The sequence below is a fragment of the Pygocentrus nattereri genome, chromosome 28 (genome assembly GCF_015220715.1).
Source record: "Pygocentrus nattereri isolate fPygNat1 chromosome 28, fPygNat1.pri, whole genome shotgun sequence".
In the NCBI taxonomy this organism is placed as follows: Eukaryota; Metazoa; Chordata; class Actinopteri; order Characiformes; family Serrasalmidae; genus Pygocentrus; species Pygocentrus nattereri.
In genome coordinates, this window is record NC_051238.1 from 20,014,810 (window position 1) to 20,039,211 (window position 24,402).

Here is a 24,402-nt window from a genome sequence, read left to right on the forward strand (position 1 = left end):
AATGGCAAAATGTAAAAAAAATAAACAAAATGCAATGATGGGCAAATCATTTAAACCCTATAATTGAAAATAGTACAAAAGCAACATATGAAATGTTGAAACTGAGACTTTAAAAAAAATAAAAATCTATATGCCCATTTTGCATTTAATGCCAACAACATGTTCCAAAAAAGTTGGAACGGGGTCAACAAAGGGCAGCTAAATTTGTGAAATGCTTAAAAAACAAACACCTGGTTGTTGATTGGCAACAGGTCAGTAACATGATTGTGTATAAAAAGAGCATCCCAGAGGGGCTGAGTATTTCAGAAGTAAAGATGACATAAGCAAATCACATTTCTCTACATAAAATAACAAAGAACCTTTGCTTTTCATCATCTACAGTACATAATAACATTAAAAGATTCAGAGAATCTGTATGCAAGGGACAGGGCTCAGCATCAGTATTTATGCAGGTGGCACTGCATCAAAAGCAGATATGATTCTGTAGTGAAATCACTGCATAGGCTCAGAAACACTTTTGAAAACCACTGCCTGTGAGTGAAAACCGTCCGTCACTATATCCACAAATGCAAGTTAAAACTTTCAAATGCAAAGAAGCATCCATCCATCCATTTTCCAAGCCACTTCACCGTCAGGGTCGCGGGGGGTGCTGGAGCCTATCACAGCAGTCTTCGGGCGGAAGGCAGGATACACCCTGGACAGCTCGCCAGTCCATCGCAGGGCATGCAAAGAAGCAACCATACAAAAAAAAAAAAAGGATCCAGAAATGCTGCCACCTTCTCTGGGCCTGAGCTTATTTAAAATGGACTCAGGGGGAGGGGAAAAGTGTCCTGGGGCCAGTGAATCAAAATTTTTAATTCTTTTTGGAAATCATGGACACTGTGTCCTCCGTACTAAAGACCACTCAGCTTGTTGTCAGGGCACAGTTCAATGGCCAGTATTCATGATTGTAAGATATACATACATATATATATATAGTATATACATGGTATCTCTATCCTTTTGTTAGTCCTTAAAGGTTAGGCATCCTCTGGTGTGCTTTTCAAGGTGAAATACTGTTTATGGGTAGAAGCACAGCATTCTCTCACACAACAAAACCTTATCACCACAGCTGTTACACAAAGCACAGATTGTATGGCTGTCTGTTACCTTGACATTGTCTTGTACCTCATATTTCCTTCAAATGTTCTTCAGTGGGGCATAAGCAATAGCAATTAGTCCAGACTCCATAGCAGAGAAAAGCTGTAAACATATTTAGGCTTAGAAGTGCAAATGGACAATGCAGCTTCTCTGAAATGCAAAATTGCCCAGTATCCCAAGATAGATCAGTTTAGGAGACATTCAGCATCTCTGCCAAAACAAATTCACACCATTTTATCTTTTTTTCACTATCTAGCCGTTTCTGTTCCTTCTTTTTCATCTGAGCCTCAAATGTTTAAACACATGCAAAAAATCAATTCCCATTCTCTGTGAATGTTTTTAGTCTCGGCAGTCCTACCCATGTGTATAAATAAAGAATACATATGCGCATAATACATATATGTTGCCAGTTCAACAGGCACACCGACCCTGTGCTTGCACTTATTGGCCATATTATCAGAAACACTTGCCATATACAGTAATGTGTAAAAGGTCAGTAACCACCCTTCATTTATTTAATTTCCAGTCAAAACAGTGATTAAGTTGCTCATGCTTCAGCTTCAGGAAAAAAGACAGCAAGCATATTTAACAGGCGATCTAAATACAATCTTTTTTTGTCATTTAGTATGTCCCCTCTATGTCCCCTCTGGCTTTATTTTACTTTCCATTCATTTCAAGGGAATTGTTTTCAGTTTATGGAAGAAATCTGCAGGGATATTCTCACAATCAAAATAATCCAAAACATATTCAGTGAGGTTAAGGTCTGGGCTCTGGGGTGGCCAGTCCACTGTTCTGAGAACAGTAGCAGTTTCCTGACAGCTACACATCCTTTCAGACCCACAGTGCTGAGTTTTCTTCTCACAGTGGATGTACAGAAACACCTGTGGATTTTTAAGAATGGCGCTTGATAATCTCCAATCTCTCAAAAACAAAAGCTTTAAGTATAGTTTATCTGATGCTGAAAGTTTTGGTGGTCTACCAGGTCTTTGGAGGTTGCTAGGAGTCCCATTTTCTCTTATTTTTTTAAACAGTTTTTGAACTCCAGTTTTTGAAATTTCCCCTACATTGTGTGGACTACATTGAATCCAGTCTTCTCAGACATACTTCCAGTCAATAACTGACTTAATGGCTGTTTTGAGTGGAAATTTAAATACTGAAGAGTGGTCTCTGACTTATACTTACTGTACTGTAGGTGCACATTTTTAGATGTACAATAACTCTATCAGCTCCCTCTACCCCATTTATCAATGGAAATGGACCACCACTGCTGACCAGATATTATGTCGGTGGCGTATCATTGTAATGTATTTTGTGCTGGTTTGAGTGTTTCAGGCACAGCTGCATTGCTTCAGTTCTTAAACACTTCCGTGTCAATCCACCAACCAAAATATCCAGCCAGCAGTGGTCCTGGAGTCAGAAACCAGCCTCTGATGAGGGGCTAGAGAATGACTGACAAACTGTGCATTGAAAACTGAGCTACAGTCTCTTCTTGTACACCTGCAAGATGTTTCAACAATCAGTTTATCTAAGTGACCATATGCAACCTAATACACTTGTGCCAGCTAGGACAACATGCCAGTTCAGTACCACTGCTATGCTGAGAAACGTCCATCACCCAAACAATATCTGGTCAGTGGTAGTCTGAGCCTCAGATGCTCTACTGAGACTATGCCTGACCAGATATTACTTGGGTGGTGGATTGTTCTCAGTGCATCAGACTTCCTGAGGCTGAGATCATTTAAAGAATGTTTGTGAATTCCGTGGCATCAGATATTCCAAAGCATTTTATTAACTCTTAAGTAGGGATGTGGGAGTAGTGAAGTAGTGCGCTACTTTTTTGTAGCTAATAGCTGTAGCCACTACAGTTTTATGAAATGTAGCCTGTCCACTGAAGAACAGGTTAAATAGCTCTCTGAATCCTTTAATGTTGTCATGTACCTTAGATGATGAAAAAGTTATTTGATATTTTATGCTTAGAAATGTTATTCTTAAATTGTTGCACTGCTTGCTCATGCAGTCTTTAACAGAGTGGTGAACCCTTCCCCATTTTTACTCCTGAAAGACTCAATTAACCACCAGGTTTTACAGAACTTAACCGGCCATTGTTGCCCCATCCCAATTTTTTTAACATGTTGTTGGCATCAAATTCAAAATGGGCATATATTTTTCAAAAAACATTAAAATTTCTCAGTTTCAACATTTGATGTGTTGTCTTTGTACTATTTTCAACTAAATATAGGATTTAAATAATTTGCACATCATTGTATTTTGCATTATTTACATTCACAAATATCACAAATCGGTGTTTGTACAGGCAATAATTTTTGTTACTTTGGTAAAAACTCTGAACACTGTTTGTTTTTCTTTGAAGCATAATTACACTCAATTACATTCACTCTCTTGTTAAGGTTGGTTGTGATATGTTGTTAATTAAATGAAGTTTAATTCTCATTAATGTTGCCCTTTTGTCCATTGAGTGTCTCTCCTCTGAAATATCAGTGCCAGCAAGCTGTCACATGACACGTACTGCTTGTCTGCCCTAGAAATCAGTTTGAGCATTATTGAGCCACCTGCATGGTCCATCCCCCCCTCATGCTGTCCCAAAAGGACTCACCCACCCTCCTGAAGATTCGGTGCCTGCATGGAGTCGCTGGTTTTCATATACTTATTTATGACTCATTTCTTTTCTTTATTTGTTATTCACTTTAAAATATTCATTAGTCAGTTCTTCGTTCTTTATTCCTACTGCTCTTAGCAATGCTGAACTATGCAATGCCTAGGTAAGTTTGGTCCTACAGTGGTCCTTTTCCACTGATGACTAATAAATTGTTGAGTCTTCAGCAACAGATAGTTGCAGACAGTAATTGTATGCCCACAAATATAGCAGGGGTGGGGAAAACCAGTCCTGGAGGACTGGATTCCTGCACAGTTTGGTTATTTTCCTACTCAGGCATACTTTATTCATCTGATCAGATAATTGCCAGGTTTAGGTGGTGTTCTAGACCAGGGAAATCTGGACGCTGTCTCTCGGGTGATTCCCAGCCATGGTTTATAGTATGGTCTATATGGTAGAAGTCTCTGATAAAACTGGTTGAGTGTAGGTGAGAGCACTAAAACTGGCAAGTCACTGTATATGCATGCATGTGTGGGTCAAAACTTAAGTAAGTGCACATGTAGTACATGACACTCCCCCTCATTGAGAATGGTTGCCTTATCATATGAATTTCCTTCATGCTTTCTCTGTACGTACAGATATACATCACATTATGCATGGAGTCTAAATAAAAGCACAAGGAATGATGTTAGACCCCTACTGTCATTCACATATCTGCCTCTTTAGATCAGATAAACACTGATTTCTTATCAGCCAGGTTGCTTTCATTTGAATATATTTGAATTTTATCCAGTGCTTCTCATTCTAGAGTACATTAGAGTCTTTGAACCATAGATTGAACCATTCCTTGTTTTGATATTCCTTTGATGTGCTTTGACTGCCTTCAGTACACATATATGTGCCTTTCATTGAAGAATTAATGCCCTAGTAACTAATGTAAAATAAGAGAATGTGCTTTACATTTCCTGAGTTCATATGCACCGACGGTTCAGCTAACAGAGGAGGTGTCCAGTTCTTTTCAGCATTCTCTATTTCATGCTAACCAATGAACCTATACGTTTCAGCTATCTTACTTTAGTTAATAGGTTATGTAGTTTTGTGCAGGGCTGCTTTCCCTCACCCTCATCATATTGAAGGAATCTTCACGTTTTTTCGTCAATGTTCTCTCATGACAATACCTAGCAGGTAGTATGCACCTTTAAGACACATAATCAGAGCCGGGTTTCCCTAGTCTTTAAATAGGAAAAACTTCCTGTACAGACTTGTGGCACTACACCATGAGAGTAGGGATGCTTACAACAGGTGTTGCAGTGGTTGCATTTTTCTTTTTGGCCATAGCTTTTGCCTTTTAGGAACTCTGTATGGTTTGGAATTTTGAATGCAAGTGTATTACAGGTTGGGGGAACGTGTGAAATGTAATAGGAATATTTAGGCATATCTTGGAATAAGAACACTACTGCCTTTTACAAACTAGTTTCATGAACATTTTGTCCAGAGTTCAGTGGACATTCTTTCAGACTTTATTCAACTGTTTACACTCACAGGCCAGTTTATTAGGTACACACTGCCTTGGTGATGTCAGAGGAGAATGGACAGACTGGTTCCAGATGATAGAAAGGCAACAGGAACTCAAATAACCAACCAAAACCTCTGAGGAACGTTTCCAACACCTTGTTTAAAGTGTGCCATGAAGAATTAAGGCAGTTCTGAAAGCAAAGGGGGGTCCAATTAGGTGTACCTAATAAAGTGGCTGGTGAGTGTATATGTGTACATGGCTGTTCCACTCAAACCTGGTAAAATGTAAGCACATTTTTTCTTTTTTTGAATAACACCTACCATCTTTCTGAAATTGTACTCCTAATTGTACTCCACGTATACCCACAGAAATAAAGGTCTCAGCAGTGGTTCTTTGGAGTGATGCTATAGGACAGTGGTTCTTAAACCAACCCCCAATTTACATTTACATTTTTTTTCCAGCCCAGCTCCCAACACAAATGTAACAGGCATTAAGTGTTCTTAATGGCTTGGTTTAGGTGTGTTGGGAGCTGGGCAAAAATGATGACCATCTGGATGGCCTTAAGGACTGGTTTCAGAAGCACTGCAACAGAGGATAGACTTTTAGCTCCCTAAAGCAGGAGTTCCCAACATTTTTAACAGCACGAACAGATGTGCAGCCCAGACCGGTAGGACAGTAGGGAATGTGTAATGATGATGCCACGATACACATGCAGGCCCACCAACCAATCATTATGCTCTAGTAAACCCACTATTTGCAACATATGTCTGTTGTTGCAAGAGGCAGAAAACAAAAATGAATGTGCATGTCATGCACACTGCTGCATTTGTTGCTGGTATAAAAGGTGACAAAAGGTAATAAAATGCATAATTTGCGCCATCTATTGTGGGAAGACAAATAGGCAGACTTCCTAAAAAAACAGAAAAAAAATTTCCAACAAATTAGTAGATGTTTGGTGATTTGTTGTAAATATGCCTCTACTTGTGGTTCTCTCCTGAATGTGTGGCTCCTTCTGACAGATGTACAGTAAATCCTTTGTCAGTGTGTATGAAATGCGCTGTCCTGGAAAAAGTTATGCCTTAAATAACAAGAATTCTTATATAAATAATACTATAATAATTATAATATTAATTATATTAATTATACTAATAGGAAACTGAATTTCAGCAGTTAGCTTACTAAATCCTTTTCATTGTTGCATTGTTGAGGCCTGGCTCTTGAGGGAATCAAAAGTGGTCCGTCTACGGCACCATTCAAAAGAAGCCTTTATGGCACCTTTATTTATAGTGTATGTCTGATTTGATCATTTCCGGACGATCCCGCTGAACATCACCTGGGCCACCGTGTCAGATTCAATGTGTTTTAACTACTTTTACCTCCACCTCCTCAAATCTCGATTTCATCAGCACCTGCAGGAGGTCATACATGCAGAAGTCAGTCCAGAGGGGGTCAGTAGAGGATACACCTGCTAACCATTTCAGCAGCCCTTTAAATGAGATCGGTGCCCTCCATTTTCTTCCCAAGGTCCCCCCTAACACAGGCCCTGCTGCACTGGCCGAGAAAAACGGCCACCAGGCTGGCAGCAAGGCTCCATGGGCAAAAGGTTCAATTACTTCAGTTGTCGTGGAGCAATAAATGACAAATTAAGTGGCTGGCACCGGCTACTGCTATGGGGATCATGCACTGGAATACTAATGCTTACTTCTGTAGAGAGAGAGAGAGAGAGAGAGAGAGAGAGAGAGACAGAGACAGAGAGAGAGACCTTATTTTACCATGAGCTGCCAGACAAACAACATTCTGTATTACCAAGTGAGGCATGTCTTGCTGTGCTGATGGGCTGATTAGGACATTTCTTCAGTCCACACCAGACTTTCATGAGTCATATCAGTATGATCCACTGCAGCCCTAATAAATCGTACAGGCTTACAAGTCATCCACGCATAGAACGATCTCTGTACACAATCATATTTTTGGTTAAATTCATCACAGGACCTTGTGACCTGCTTGAGCACAATCAATATGTCTCCATTACTGTAATTTCTTCATTTTCATTTAATTATTTGCACAATAAATCGTATCCAGAAAACAACAAGAGGGAGAAAGAGAAAGAAATACAGGTAAGCTAAGCTAGTAAAGGACATTGTTTGACCTACCGGGCTCAGAAGTATGTAACGTGATTGTCTCAGTCTAACTCCCAAGCCGAACAAGTGAGGAAATGTTTACTACTCCAGAAATGAAAAGGCAATAAGAGCTGGAAAATTAAATATCTTGACTTCATTATGCTGTTTTACTCTCATGCCCTTTTGTTTACTTTTACTACCTTTGTCCGTTTTATTTATGCACCATTGTCCTGACAAGCACGTTTACTCCTCTGTGAAATGGCCTTTCATTAGCCTTCATTATCAACATCTCTTTCAATAGCTTTATGTAGGCCACCACTTAAATAGCAGGCAAGAAAAGGTGCACATCATCTTTAGTGAAACATTTGAGAGGAAATCTCTGCAGTCAGACGTGATCTATCACCTGCAGTCTGTTACAGGTGTAATGACCAAGGTATGCGCAAGAAATATCCTATGTATTGCATGCATGTTAAAGAAAATCAATCATTATTAGAACGTAGTCATGCTTATGATAAATAACACAGAGTTGTCATTGACTGTTATTTGGCAACCTCTTACTTTAAGGCTCCAGATATATCGCAAACTCTTAAAACTGAAGGTGCCAAAGTGGTTATTTGAAGTGATGCCACAGAAAAACCACCTTTGGGTCCTTACGGAATTTGTCATTAGACGGCCCTTTAGAGAAATTAGAGTATTCATTTATAGCACCATCCAACTTCTATGGCTTTGCTTAAAGTAACTCTATTTGCCTCAGAGATATTTTAGTCGTATTTATTTATTTATTTATTTATTTGCAATTTCAGTGTTTGGTTTGTTGTGCGAGTGTAAAAATAGTCTTAGCTTTGTTTTTATTAGCGATGGGAAACTACACATCATATGTACTTTATTAAAAGTAAAATTTATACAACTACAACTGATTACATGATGTAAAAAAGTGTACAATCAGTAATTGTGGTTGGTTAGTGTAGTGGTTAACACCTCTGCCTTCTATGCTGTAAACTGGGGTTCAATCCCCCACCAAGGCAAGCACCCTAGACTCCACCAGTAAGAGTCCTTAGGCAAGACTCCTAACACCACCTTGGCCTACCTGTGTAAAATAATCCAATTATAAGTCGCTCTGGATAAGAGCGTCTGTAAAATATAAATGTAATTATGGGCAAGGTTGAATAAAAAGAGTGCTGTGATCGCCTGGCTTTGATTTGAATGCGTGTCAAATAATTATAGGAAATCAAGTTCTCCCACCTCAGAGAAATGAGAAATTACACATTTCTACAGAGAATATTAGAGTAAAAAACTGGATATTTTATTTTAAAATGTAATAGGGTGAAAGTAAAAAGTTAAAACAATGCAAATACTTTAAGCACACACACTTAAAAGAAGTACATGGACATTACTGTCTACCACTGTTTTTTATTTTCATTAGGTTTCAGTTTTGTTGGGAATATTCTGGGATTTTGTCTGAAATCAGGGTGTAAATTGGACCCAAATTGGATTAATTTAGCAATGATAAATTAGGATGACAGTAGAGTGCTCAGCCAGGATGCTCAGACATCGCTACCTTGTGGCTAATGAAAGTTCGAGATACTCAAACTCAAGTTTTTAAAACATTGAAAACTGAAATACTACTTACTTTTTGTTCATGTTGCAGTGGACAATGAATTAGCTTTAGTGTCTATAAAAACTGACATTTTAATTTTTCTTTACTGTTAATGAGTACACTTTTCATTTTTCATTTTCATCACAATAATAACCATGAATATTTAAGATTGCAGTTGATCAGCACATGTCAGTCGAAGAAGCTACTATCATGCTAGTACACAATGTAATTATCCACGGATTATCCTGAGGAGTTAGTAGAGGCCAAGGCTAGGCAGTGCCGTTCTTTAGGGGGTTTGAGACAGTTAATTGAATGGCTGCCAGCAGACGGTCATCACTCCATCCCTTAAGTCATTGTGTTGTCAATTAATCAATGTGTTACTTAAGTGAATGCTGGAGCTTAAGTTCAGGGAAAGACGTCCCAAATAGCCTACTTATGTCAGGATCAGTACTTCAATGCCCTTTTTGTGCGCGAGAGAGAAGCAGAGATGCGCTTTTTTCATTTATTTTGCTTCATTTGGAGCTGAGCTGTCTGATAAGCTTTGAGCTAATTGCCGCACACTCACTTGTAAGTGGTCACGGATGGCATATTCTTACAGGAGGAAGATATGCATTTTCAATAAGATCCGGCAAAGAGAGAAATATTTCTTACTGTCATGTGGAAAGAGAAACTGTCAGGCTAAGCATCGGAGTGTTTCCTTCAAACTGCCTAAATGTACTCAGAAAATATTTTGCCTCCAACTTCTTGTCATTGTCAATCCAATTTGTGTTTATTCACTTTGCTCATGATTGGCTGAACATTTGAAATTGCACTCACTCAGGTGTTTTCCTATGTTTGTTTTATTATTTTCCAGTGCTGCAGATCTCTCCAAGTGTGTCTGTTCCACACAGTCAACATTAGGAAAGTACTAAAATTTCCTAATTATGTAATAAAGTGACTTGCTTGAGTTTCTTGTTGAGTAACTTGCTGCTCCTAATTAAACACAAGCTTTCTTACCCATCTGCCCCAATTACATAATGAGCCAGTGAGCCAGGCCTGCTCATACTTTGTCCAGCAACTGTAGTTACTGTACTTCCTCCAAACATGCATCAGGGAAAAAAACAGAGGTCCAATGTTTCCACATTGTTAAAAGGGGTTCTTCAAAGGTTCTTAAGTAAAGACAAGTCTTATATGCAGAGTTGCCTAAAGAGGGTGGAATGCTAGAATGATTCCTAGCCCCCAAAGAGAGTTCAATGATAATGATGAGTGATAAATTATAATGACAACTTCTGTCTTTTGATCAAAGTAAAGCATGAAATGAACCCAAAATGTTTCATTTATTCCACAACTGAATTTAATGATGTAGAACTGAATAAAGGAGCATATTTGTGAGGAGTTTTTCTTTCTTTAAATAATGTACTTCTGCTATACTAGTCAAAAACAGCTATTCGTGGCATTTTCCTTTGTTATCTAAGATGCATAAATATTTGGAATGATTTGAAAGTTGGATAAAGTTGATTGAAATGCAGTCATTTTGGAACTGGTTCTGCTAAGTGAAGTGAGGTGAGGCAAGTGGCCCAAGCGTAATTTTTTACAGTGGGACAAACTCCACAGTACTAGGTAATTATTTTTGGTTTCATTAGGGTGAGTATTAAGACTAGATGCTTCAACAGATTGTTTGCTGAGTTTCTAGGACTTTGTGCTGCTCATGTTAACAAAGTCGCACATCACTCATTGTTCTGGAGCTCATCCCAGTGGTCATTGGGTAGAAAACAGGGAACACCCTGGTCTCCACAGGTCTCCAGTCCATCAAGGGCAGAAACACAGACATATACACACACTTTATTAGGTACACCCATTCAATTGCTTTTAACACAAATAGCTAATCAGCCAATCACATGGTCACAGCTCAATGTATTTAGGCATGTAGAGGTGGTCAAGACAACTTGCTGAAGTGCACACCGAGCATCAGAATGGGGAAGAAAGGGGATTTAAGTGACTTTGAACGTGGCGTGGTTGTTGGTGCCAGACGGGCTGGTCTGAGTATTTCAGGAACTGCTGATCTACTGGGATTTTCACGCACAACCATCTCTAGGGTTTACAGAGAACGGTCAGAAAAAGAGGAAATATCCAGTGAGCGGTCAGTTGTGTGGACAAAAACGCCTTGTTGATGTGAAAGGTCAGAGGAGAATGGGCAGACTGGTTCCAGATGATAGAAATGCAACAGGAACTCAAATAACCAACCAAAATCTCTGAGGAACGTTTCCAACACCTTGTTGAAAGTGTGCCACGAAGAATTAAGGCAGTTCTGAAGGCAAAAGGGGGTCCAAGCTTTTACTAGCAAGGTGTACCTAATAAAGTGGCCTCTGAGTGTACATTTACATTGAATCCTGAGGAAATGTCTTCTTTTACAGGTGATACACATTGCCATCAAGATCTACTATGTCTGGACTTTTCTTCTACCTCCCCTGAGAAAGTTACAGGCTGAATTATGTACTGCTTTACACCATGTTCAGCAGTGCTCTGATGATTGTATTCCCACCTAATAAAGTGGCTGGTGAATGTACATTCACACACAGGAGCAATTTAGCATCTCCAATTTGCCTGACTGAATGTCTTTGGTCTGTCGGAGGAAACCCATGTAGACACAGGGAGAACATGCAAACTCCACACAGAAAGGACAGTGGTCATCCAGCTGGGGAATCAAACCCGGGTCTTTCTTTTTTTATACTGCTTTTATTTAATGCCAAAAAGAAGAATTGTTGCAAGTTATTGAAGTATGTTTGGAATTCTATTGAACCCTGTTTTCTAGGAGTGTATTTGTCCCTCTGATAACAGTGCCATGTGGACAGACTGTAACAATATAACACTTGTGAATAGAAACCAGCTCTAATGGAGCTTCTGTTTGAGAGGAAATTGATAGCCTGGAAGGGACATTAATCTAATGTACCAGAGTTTCCCTACACAATAATAAATAAAACCTAGTACACAGCTATCAATCTGCTTGGCTTTGATATAAATGCTGCTAGGTGGGTAGGATAGATGGTGGGGGTGGGTATGGTGTTTTCATTTAAGTCCCTTTTTAATAGATGGAAAAAATAACAACAGCACTACTGCCAACAACAAAACAATCCAATCCACCAACATTAGGAAGGATTACAAAACCAAGAGTGATGGAGAACATTGTGGATTAAGCTGTCTGTAGCTAAGGCCTCATGATCAATTTAGGCTCAGTGTGGTGATATAATGGTGAAGATATACCTCAGAGGCCTCAAGGCAAAGTGAAAAGCTCACAGAGGACTCACCGTTCTTCATCTCTGATAGCAAAGACTTTAACATGTTGTACAACCAGTGCCTGTGGGAGGCTTGTGCGATGCTTGGTTTGATTGATTTCTTATTCTTTTCTTCTTCTTCTCTATTAACTGTCATTTTGATTTGAGTCTCTGGGGTTAGCTATTGGACGGCTTCTTTGTAGGTGTTTGGCCATTGGTGGTGTAATTTGAAATTATTTCGAACTCATAGCTCATTGAAGCAAGCGATGAAAATCTGCCAGAAGTTCAGAAAATGGTCTCGTTTTGCTGAAGGAAACACATGTGACCTTTTTTTGCCACATTTTTATCATCGTCTGAAAGAGGTGGAGACTAGAAGCTTTTGGTACAGGATGTCAATGTAACTCATAACGTAATATGCAATCAAATAGATAATTATGTATTTACATTCGAATACAATGGCAAAATGAAAGTTATTCCCTTATAAGGGTTGAAACATACACCTGCATACACCTGTACTCCCACCATACACATTCTGCATGTGCAATAAACATCAAACGATGCATTATCACTTGATTAATGACAATTAATTTATTGTCCCCTTAGAGTCACTTGAATGCATAATGGCTGTTATAGCTGTACTTATCACCTTTTGAATCTTTGCCAAGCCAAGTCAGATTTTCTGATTAACATTCCAATGTGGGGGTGAAGGGCTCTAATTATGGGACTGTTACCATTAAATATCCATGTATCAAGCGTGTTGTTTGACAATAAATTGACTTATCTAGGCTTTGCCAATGAAGAAGTCCTTTTGTAAGAAGTGAATTTGAACAAAGCTCATTCACCCCCATGAAAAATTGTAGAGTTCTTTGTTTACAGTAGACTTGCAGGAACAGATGTTATCTTGGGGATCTAGGGATGACTATGAGAAATTTTGGGCTAAATAAGCAATGATAGACTTATCAGGGTGGGAATAAACATTGCGCAATTTCTAAACCAGTCGGATACTTCATAAAGGCAGAGGCTAAAGCAGGGGTCATGGTGCCTGTGACAGACAACAAGCCTGCCATGCTATTACAAGCTGAAGCTGAAAAGCTCCCCCAAAAATTCTTCGATTAGGTACGTAGATGTTTGTTCCAGATGTGCATGTGAAGAGAGCATGTCACTTGTGGTGGAAAAAATAATATAAACATTTTAACAATAATTAGCCAACGATAACAAACACCAAACGTTTTTACAGGTCCCCAGAAATGTACTCTTATTATGAGATCATGTCTGGCCTTGTTTACATTTTCTAAATTTAAAAGATGCGACACTGCTGAGCTAGACTGTAGTGCGGTTTCCAAAACACCCATAAAAGTCTGTCATTTTGAAGCTTTTGAAGCTTTATTACGTCTATAGCTGCCCTCTTTCAGGTGTACGCGGCTGCAGTCTTATCAGTTCAGAGATACTGCAGTGGCCCATTTGATATGGGCTGAAATCACTGTCACACTTGATCCGCAGAACCGCTGCAAATGTGACTGCTACAAACAATTCTGAGAGGAAGTAGTGTTGCTGTGCTGAACGCACAACCTTCGTTCCCACTTATTCAAAAATCTGTCTCCCTCACCGGTTTTGCTTTTCTGTTATATTGCTTAATTAACTTTTCCATCTCATTCAAGTGTGAAAGGTTCTTTGGCGATATTTAGGCATTTCACTGGTTTTTACTCCAGGTTTTTATGTACTTTTTTAAAATTCACATAAAAGAGGTGGATGGAAAACCAGTAGTGGACGAAGTACACAAACCATGTACTTGAGTTAAGGTAGAGACCCCCAAGGTGAAATATTACTCCAGTAAAGGCTAAGTATCAAAGGAAAAGTACTAAAAGAGTCATTCTGGCTCTGATGTCCTGTTATCATTTTTATAACAAGACTCGCTTCATGAACTCATTTTAGGTTGAAATACTCCATAATACTTCATAAACATAAACCAGCCCAAACTAATTTACTATAAAATGAAAGTGTTTGTAGAAATTCAGAAAAAAAGCCACGTCAGTCTCGACTGCATATGTGGACATATTTCTATATTGAGCTCTATTTACACAAAGTTAGGTTAGTTCATCGTTTATGTTGAACAGACTCTCCCAAAGTTTTACGCTGCTGCGCTGACGTTGAACCGTGTGCTGCACTGGGTCGGTATGACCAACAGGTCAAAACCAGCTCAGAACAAAGTGACCGCTGGGCCCTGATTGGTGCTCTGGCTTTGCGCTTTTTTCGTTTTAACATGTTACATTTTTATACACACAGAAACCAAAAGGAATGACAGATTTCTCAAAATGTAGTGGAGGAAAAAGTCGGATATTAGACTCTGAAATGTAGTGGAGTGAAAGTAAAAAGTCGCCAGAATGGAGAAACTTCAGTACAGATACACCAAAAAATACTTAAGTACAGAAACCAATTACATTTACTCAGTTACTCAGTTACTGTCCATCACTGTGGAAAACTCAGAACTGTGATGAATAGGCAGGTTAGAAAACACCAACACCAAAGCCCTATTCAGACTGGATTCGTTTATCAGGGAAAAATACATAATAAAACTGTACACGTGCCCTCAGTGATAAAACTCTTGCATCTGGATGGCAATAAAATAACCACAGGACGAGTGACTTTCTACTGGGCTATTGTCACGCATTCAGCTGTATCTGACATGGAAACGGACTTCATCTCCCAGAATGCTCGGGGAGATCACGTGACTGATCAGACACACCCGGATTCCATTCTAGGAGAGAACTTTGTAGAGAACTTAAGCCCGGCTTTTGTTTGAATCTTTGTGAGGTATTGTGTTCAAGCAGTTGCTGATTGTTTCCCTTCTGTCTTGTTTTCTGTGTTCTGAACTTTGGCTACGTTTCTACTGTTTACGATTCCTGTCTTTCCCCCGTGTACTTTCACGTTTTTGGATTAACCTGTGTCTAGACTTTTTGGCCTGGGCTCTGACTTCGACTTACGTATTGCACCTTTTTGGATTCTACTACCTGCTGCTTATTAAACCTTTTGATCCTCACATCCGCAAGTGTCTGGTACCCTGTCTGTGCGTTACAGCTATATTTATTTTATCAGAATTTAACAGTAGATCTTTCAGGAAGTGAGAGTGATACAGCCAGTCAGTATTTCTGGAAAACGTTTAAAAATTATAATGTTATATTTGTCAAAAGTACCTATAGCTGCTATTAAAGTCACCCTTTCAGGAAGACTGTGGCATCTTGCTTTTATCTTGATTTTTTTTTTTTTCTCCTCTTGATAAAGCTCTCCCATCAGGGTCTCTGATACGTGCACTAGGAGACCAAATACAGCGAGTAGCAGTGGTTAAAAATCAACATGAGGCAACATCTGTATGGAACAACAAAGAATAGGTGTATCTGGATGGGACTACAATCATCAGAGCACTGCTGAACATGGTGTAAAGCAGTACATAATTCAGCCTGTAACTTTCTCAGGGGAGGTAGAAGAAAAGTCCAGACATAGTAGATCTTGATGGCAATGTGTATCACCTGTAAAAGAAGACATTTCCTCAGGATTCAATGTAAATGTACACTCAGAGGTCACTTTATGCGGTACACCTTGCTAGTAAAAGGTTGGATTTCAGAAAGATGGTAGGTGTTATTCAAAAAAAGAAAAAATGTGCTTACATTTAGTTTGAGTGGAACAGCCATGTACACATATACACTCACCAGCCACTTTATTAGGTACAGGTTGGACCCACTTTTGCCTTCAGAACTGCCTTAATTCTTCGTGGCACACTTTAAACAAGGTGTTGGAAACGTTCCTCAGAGATTCTGGTTGGTTATTTGAGTTCCTGTTGCCTTTCTATCATCTGGAACCTGGGTGGAGGATTCAGAGATTGTCTTACACAATCAGATGTGGCAACTCTCTGCTGATGTGAAGCATTGCATAAAGCATAATGCCTGGGTTGTATGAAGTTGTAGCCAATAATGATTGACCTTGATGTCAGAGAAGCTTTTCCAAATGTTACAATGGTTGTTTTCAGCAACCTCAATACACGTCATGAGCATAGCACTGAACCATTAACATTTACAGAGGTTAGTTTGGAAGAAATCACTGCTTATCACTGCTATTGTACTTCACTAAAGTGTTGCGGGTTACAAACTGCAGCCCTTTAGTCCTGCATGTGCTTGTACTGCTGCTATAGTTAGTCTTAAAAGCATTTAGAGCCACTAGACATCCTTTTCTGGGTTACAGTCGACTTTAAGATGTTGTGTAACATAAATGCATCTTTTGTCACTTGATAAGTGTGAAATAAAATCTAATTAGGCAGAAGTGTGTAGATTGAATGTTTGTAATGGAAATGATGTCCTCTGCAGTGAATGAACTCTACATGTCACATCATCATCTGCTGTTCAGTTTTTCTCAATAAAACAAAGAACAAGTAACAGAATACATGAAGATAAACAACTGGACAGTCAGCTTGATATATTGCAATCTATGTCCATATAATATCAGTTTCATGGTGTGTATGGTATGGTATTTCTTCCAGTTCCTCACATTCATCCAATCAGAGTCTCTGGTCTCCCTGCTCACACGCCATTATGCTTTTTTACACCAAGGATTGCAGTCTCCCCTGAGGAAGGGTCTCTGGAGGGTCTCTGATACGTGCACTAGGAGACCAAATACAGCGAGTAGCAGTGGTTAAAAATCAGCATGAGGCAACATCTGTATGGAACAACAAAGAATAGGTGTATCTGGATGGGACTACAATCATCAGAGCACTGCTGAACATAGTGTAAAGCAGTACATAATTCAGCCTGTAACTTTCTCAGGGGAGGTAGAAGAAAAGTCCAGACATAGTAGATCTTGATGGCAATGTGTATCACCTGTAAAAGAAGACATTTCCTCAGGATTCAATGTAAATGTACTCACCGGCCACTTTATTAGGTACACTAGTAAAAGGATGGACCCCCTTTTGCCTTCAGAACTGCCTTAATTCTTCGTGGCACACTTTGAACAAGGTGTTGGAAACGTTCCTCAGAGATTTTGGTTGGTTGTTTGAGTTCCTGTTGCCTTTCTATCATCTGGAACCAGTCTGCCCATTCTCCTCTGACCTCTCACATCAACAAGGCATTTTCATCCACACAACTGACCGCTCACTGGATATTTCCTCTTTTTCGGACCGTTCTCTGTAAACCCTAGAGATGGTTGTGCGTGAAAATCCCAGTAGATAAGCAGTTTCTGAAAGATTCAGACCAGCCCGTCTGGCACCAACAACCACACCACGTTCAAAGTCACTTAAATCCCCTTTCTTCCCCATTCTGATGCTCGGTCTGCACTTCAGCAAGTTGTCTTGACCACCTCTACATGCCTAAATGCATTGAGTTGTGGCCATGTGATTGGCTGATCAGCTATCTGTGTTAACAAGCAATTGTACCTAATAAAGTGGCCAGTGTATGTCTGTGTTTCTGCCCTTGATGGACTGGAGACCTGTCCAGGGTGTTCCCTGTTTTCTACCCAATGACCACCTGTGAGTGTAATCCTGTCTGAATAGGGCTAGTGATGAGTTTTCCATCATAATAATACTAAAGCTTTAACACCCCCCAAAAATGAAACCTAAATCTATTCCTTTCTCAGGCATACAAAATAAATACCACGTGACATTAATAATGCATCCTAAATTTAGGTGTTTTGACGAAAACTAGGCTTGAATGAGGTTTTTGCCAACATTCTGTAAAGCTTGTCCAACCAATAGCTGCTACAAAAGAACATATTTGTGGCTGGAGCATACATAGATCAATTAGAACTTGGTAAAGAGAAGATTCTTAGCAAAAATGATGATCAAAATAGTTTATCTTTATGGACAATTCATTTGGGGCGACATGCTTTAGCTTCTGGTTGGAAACTGCAGTGGCATTGACATTTTGTTCATCATCTGAAAAACAGTCCTGTTGATGTATGATATCAGCCTGGCCCTCTTGCTAGTCCCATGGCCAAATTCTGTACCTGTCAGATCCCACACACTGACAGGTGCTGTGATTTATTAAGTTTAACGGCGCCTGTCTGGAGCAGATATCTGGGCTCTGTGGTTTGTGTATATGTTTTGTTTTTTTTCTTAAAACTTACTGATTCACCATCTTCTTCAGCTGTTAATGTGACATTTTTAACATTTTTAATGGTATGGTCTTTGTAATCATGCCAGAGATTCCAGAGCTCTGCATAGTCACCAGTGATATCTACTGGTGTCGCTCTTTCCAAATGCTCATTAATAAATCAGCGATTTCTTCTAATCAAAGAAAGTCCCTTCAGACTCCGATCTAAAGTGAAGTTTCATTTCAGTTCTTCAGAGGCTTTTTGGTCCCATATGTGGCTAATGTTCTTCAGACAAGTCTACATAACGTCGTAAAAGAAAACTTTCGTTTTGAGAAGACTCTGATTCAACGGCCACCAGCACTGTCAAAAACGATAACCCAACAGTTTGTAGATCTCCCCAAATCTGGGAGGTAGGCAGCTTTCAAGTTGTGCCTGCTGCTGTGTTCCTTTTTGAAGAGAACCTGCTAGCTATGAGAGAAGATTGTCTCCAAGGATTGTCAGATTTGTCCCTGAAAGGAAGTGAAGAGCTTGAAACAAGTTAGAACTGAATTGGTTTGTTGAAAGTTTTGGTTTAACACTAAAAGATATTAATGTTATAGGATCTTGTTGCTGGAAAAAATGTATTGTTAGCTATTGCACTCTGGGTAGTGATGGGCCAGTTTGCTTCAGCTTCGGCTAGAATTTTATTGGGCTTGATGTGGTGGTTTATATCAGCTCAATCTTGGACCAAAAGTTCTAAGTCTGTATTCAGGCTGGTTCAGGCCAGAATTGGAGACTCTATTAAATCAATTGCTCAGTCTCTCTGCCATGGTAAAAGGATGTCTTTATTTGAGTTTCAATTTTTTAGCGTAATGATCCTGTGTTCTTGAAATTTGTGTTTATTGTTTACAAAAATAGCAGCACTTCATAATAGAATGTGTCCAAAAATTATCTAGACCGTCCTTCTTAAGAATGAATTCAGCAATTTTTATGTGCACCCATTGGTGACATAGGCGTTGAAGTGCTAACAAGCAATTGAACACTAATTTATTTGTGTTAACAAGCAATTGAACACTAATATTGTACCTAATAAAGTGGCCGGTGTGTGTAAATGTAAATGCAAATGTACAAGTCTTCTATATGCAGACACCTGCTCTTCCAACATTTCTCCCAAAATCAAGACTATTAATAGGTTTATCCTCCATCATCAGCCTCTACCTTTCTGGGAAGGCTTTAAACTAAATGTTGGAAAATTGCTGTGAGGATTTGATTGCATTCAGACACAAGAGTATTAGTGAGGTCAGGTTCTGATGTTGGACGTTTAGTCCTAGGGCTGTATTATAAAACAATCTAACTCTGAAAGCATCTGTTAGTCATCATAACAGTTAGGACAGAATTTAAGACACTAGCTATTATTACAGAATAGTAGCTCTGAGTTCATTACCTTTTCCTAAATTCAGATATGAAAACAACATTCTTAACTAGACAAAAGTTCCTAAAAGCTGTCCTAACTTCTGTTTTACTGTTTTAACTTTGTTTCTATCTTTTTTAAGCAACTGTGACAGGCAGTATAATTTATTACTATAACTAGCATAATGACATTATTTATACTGTGAAAAGGTGGGTTCACTTGTGAGATTTTTTTTTTCCTCTCCTATTTTTTTCCTCTTCATTTGAAAAATCCCAGACACTGTAGACATGATCTGCACCATCCCCTCTTATTACCTTTTTGGATTAATGTTGAGAAAATGTCATCAAATTAAAATTCCAGTGGTGGTAGTGGTGAATAATGAGGAGCCCGCATGCTGATTAAAGCCTTTGGTGGCAAAATGGAAAAGGAAACACTACTTAACAGCACCGGGTGCTGTCAAAGTAACCCTACCTTTCAGTTTATTTCACTTTTTTACTTTTTTTGTTTTGTTTTTACACTGGGTACTGGCAGCTGTCTAGCTAACTAACACATTTTTAATGTTATTTTGATTACTTGTTTATGTTTCAGCCAGGAAAGTATTGCCTTGAGATGAGACGGTGTAAGATAATTCATAAATTAATTCAAGATTCGCTTCTGTAATATGAATTTGTGAAAAAAAACCCTCACCTTGTCAGACCTTCTCTTAGGACTAAAGAAGGGAAGTTTCTGTAATACAGCTCTTGGATCACAAACATCACTCTAACTCATCCCAAAGGTATTGGATGGAGCTCCATCATTCCGGAGAATGCAGTTATTCTGCTCCGTAGCCCAGTCCTGGGGCCCTTATTCCACTTTTGGCATTAAGCATGGTAACCTTAGACTCATGTGCGGCTGATCCAGAGCATCCCATTCAATTAGTGCTGTTTTTTGTCTATGGAGATCATACAATCTGTACAGATGAATGCCTGTGTTAGCAGTGGGTGCACTTTAAAGTAGCTGAATTCACTAATTAGTAGGGGTGTCTGGACATACAGTGCATGTTCATATTCCTCTCCTATCTGACATGGTTGTGAGAGCAGTGAAGCAATTCTGGGATTTTGAAAGTCCACTGTAAGGCCACATGTCCACATGGCCTTAGAGGTAGAGTAACAAAAGCAGCCTGTTCCATGTCAAAAGAAAAACACTAAGATGAAAAATGGATGAAGACTTAATTTGGAAAACTAATTAAAACCTGGAAAAATGTACAATATGGGCCCTTGAAGTAATTAAGAAGCAAAAATCTCGGTTCACTCTATAATAATAGTACACAGGGACTATAACAGTTCCACACGCACTGGATTATATAATAATCTGTCTTTCCTGTAGTCAGATGGTATATAATTATGGTTGCATGGTGTAAGGGAAATGTCCCTGTGGGGAAGATTGCAGATTCAAAGATGTAGGGGGCATGTTCTTACATCAAACTGAGCACTAAATAGGCTCACTTTTGCTTGAGTTGAATTTTCATTGTCTCTTTTGCATGCAAGTACTTAGCAAATGTGCAGACTGAGCAAACAACTAGTGCAGAAAATTGTGTAGAGACATCTTAAAAAGCCCTTTTCTAGACCATTAGTAAACCGAACACTAATGACAACAAAAATGACAATGAAACATTTCGAATTTTACAAGGCTTCAATTTGGCACTGGACAGCAGGTATTTTCTCTCTATGTTGGCCTGTCAGTGACAGGAATCAGGGATCCTCAAATTCATGTGCAGTTGCTGGGTGGACACATGCTGAATCTGTGGAAAATGTCAAAGTAAAAGCTCCCCTAAATCGAAGCAGTTTAGACATTGTTTCACAGTGGTGGAAGTGGAAAATGTATTTAACCACATCTGACGTAGATCTATTAAGCAACTATTTTAATTGCGCAATCTGTTATGTAATGGAGAATTCCAGTTTTAACATCTGATTGGCCAAGCCACATTTAATGCCATTGTAAAGTATTCAATGACACACCAACCACTGCAGACATCTGTTGACGCCTGTGGTACTGAGCCAAGTTATTGAGATCATTACAGGTCTCTTTGACATTGATGTCAAAGTAGGCAACAGTGGTCTACTGTTAACAACCTGCTTAACAATTTCTTTATTGCAACTATTGATGATTGCAATGGCAAACCGTTACTAATAAAGCTAGGTCTCCAATTTGGCCATAAATGTCAAGACTTGGTTAAGAAATAAGAAGAACCCCTATGATAATGCTAATTTTTGTTGGCACCCCTATGGGATTTGGAACATGATGTTAGTACTATGCAAACCATGGGGGTTTTATGTCCTTTCTAGATTCAACACCGACATTTGAGGCTTGTAAAAGACATTCCGTATTTTGATTTATAACATGCAACAAACATTAACTAATATTTGACCTTGTATGTTGCAGTTTTACTATGCTATTGCTTTACTAAATAGACCTGGCACAGAGCTGCCACTGTTTTCCATTTCTATCAACTGAAAGCCAATTCCTTTTATTCACAGTCAGTGACATATCTAGGCCTTCATGAAAGCCTAGAGTGATGTTTTTCTCATCAAAATGGTTCTACTTTCAGTTCCTTATCATGGTCATGGTTAATCTGACACAATGGGTCTTTGTTTAAGCTTCTAGCTCCTAACCCATGAGAGACGCTCGGATGTATTTGCTTAGAAACTACAGGGACAAAATATGATTGGGCAATTTTACATTTGGTGTTTCACAATCTTAATCATTTTGTTTCCGACTGAAACTTAAAAATAAAAAAAGAATTAGAAACTATTGGTATTATTATTAGATAATACTTTTAAAAATGCCTTCAATGAAGGTCTAGAGTGCCCCGAGGGTCCCCCACTGAATAAATAAATAAACCACTTTTATTACCATGATTAAGAGGATTTGGCACCTCTGCTTCACGGCGAGCCTACCTATTAACTAAGCTGCAATGCATAGCCTCTTGTGGCTTACTGCTTAAACAGAATAGAGATCTTATAACAGAAAATTTAACATTTGCTCAAGGAGATTATATAATTATGGCACTACATAATTCACTGTAATCTGTAGTACAATATCCCATCTGGCTTGCATGTATAAGTAGCACGTCTTCAAAGATGTTCCTATGATGTGACAATGCAGAGAACTGGGTTTAACATCAAAAGCCTTACTCAATCACTTGACACAAATAATCCATATTTTCCGCCATGTGTTTACGTGCTGCCTGAAATAAAAATTGACTAATTTTGGAACGTTGATAAATTTGCATGCCTGCCTGATGAGGGGGATAACATTGCAAGTGACATGAGCAGAAAAATTCACAGCTGCTCACAAATCAGAAGCATCCCAGCAGAATAGCTTCATGTTGGCCAAACTTTTTGAAGGCATGGCTATCTCATCTATTCCACCTTCAGATGGCATGACCCAGAGTCCACACTTTTTTGGTTTGTGGCTTGGATCATGTGCACACTAACGTGATGTATTATCAGATGTATCAGAAGTGATCAAGCACTCCGCTACAAGTGTGAGGACATCTTTGTGGGACAGCCAGTTGCTGATGTTGTCGCAATAGTAACGTTCTTCCCTGATATTTCCAAAAAGACTCAGTAGAATATCACCACATCAGTATAGGGAAAAACCATTGATATGAAAAAGCAAATATTGCTAGCAACAAGCTAGACATCTAACATTAGTGATATACACTCACCGGCCACTTTATTAGGTACAGTTCAGTTGCTTGTTAACACAAATAGCTAGTCAGCCAATCACATGGCCGCACCTCAATGCATTTAGGCACGTAGAGGTGGTCAAGACAACTTGCTGAAGTGCAGACCGAGCATCAGAATGGGAAAGAAAGGGGGTTTAAGTGACTTTGAACGTGGCGTGGTTGTTGGTGCCAGACGGGCTGGTCTGAGTATTTCAGAAACTGCTGATCTACTGGGATTTTCACGCACAACCATCTCTAGGATTTACAGAGAACGGTCCGAAAAGAGGAAATATCCAGTGAGCGGTCAGTTGTGTGGACGAAAATGCCTTGTTGATGTGAGAGGTCAGAGGAGAATGGGCAGACTGGTTCCAGATAATAGATAGGTAACAGGAACTCAAATAACCAACCAAAATCTCTGAGGAACGTTTCCAACACCTTGTTGAAAGTGTGCCGCAAAGAATTAAGGCAGTTCTGAAGGCAAAAGGGGGTCCAACCTTTTACTAGTGTACCTAATAAAGTGACAGGTGAGTGTAAAAACCTATAACATTGAAAAAAATGGGTCAAAAAAGCCACAAAGTCTAAATAAAAGTGAATGCTACTTTCCTTGTTGACAGATTACATAATCGTTTTAATACATTCACATACATCCACAGGCTAAGAGCTGCACTGATGATGCTTTGAATTAATTAGATGCAGACACATTGCCTTTTTTATACACTCCCTTTTCTGCTTGGCATTTAAAGCAAATCAAACGTAAATCTTTTGCTGTAACTGACTCTCTGCATTTGGAAAATTAATGCCATCCATTACCCATTAGTAAATATGATTTAAAAGCCCAACAAATGGTAAAGTGGGTGGTCGAGAGACATGTGTATCCATGTTTTCTCTCTCTCCCTCTTAGCCTCTGCAGTCCAATATTGACTCACTGTGCTTTGTTCGCATTCTCCCTTTTAAAAGAATCCATTTGCTCATTATGTATCACGGAGAGAATTG

At 39.1% G+C, this 24,402-nt stretch overlaps 1 protein-coding gene across 2 annotated transcripts in view; it reads left to right on the forward strand.

The window, feature by feature from the left end:
• Positions 1-24,402, forward strand: part of LOC108413329 (leucine-rich repeat transmembrane neuronal protein 4) — a 182,897-nt gene that overhangs the window by 70,979 nt on the left and 87,516 nt on the right. The gene's annotated exons all lie outside the window — the stretch shown is intronic.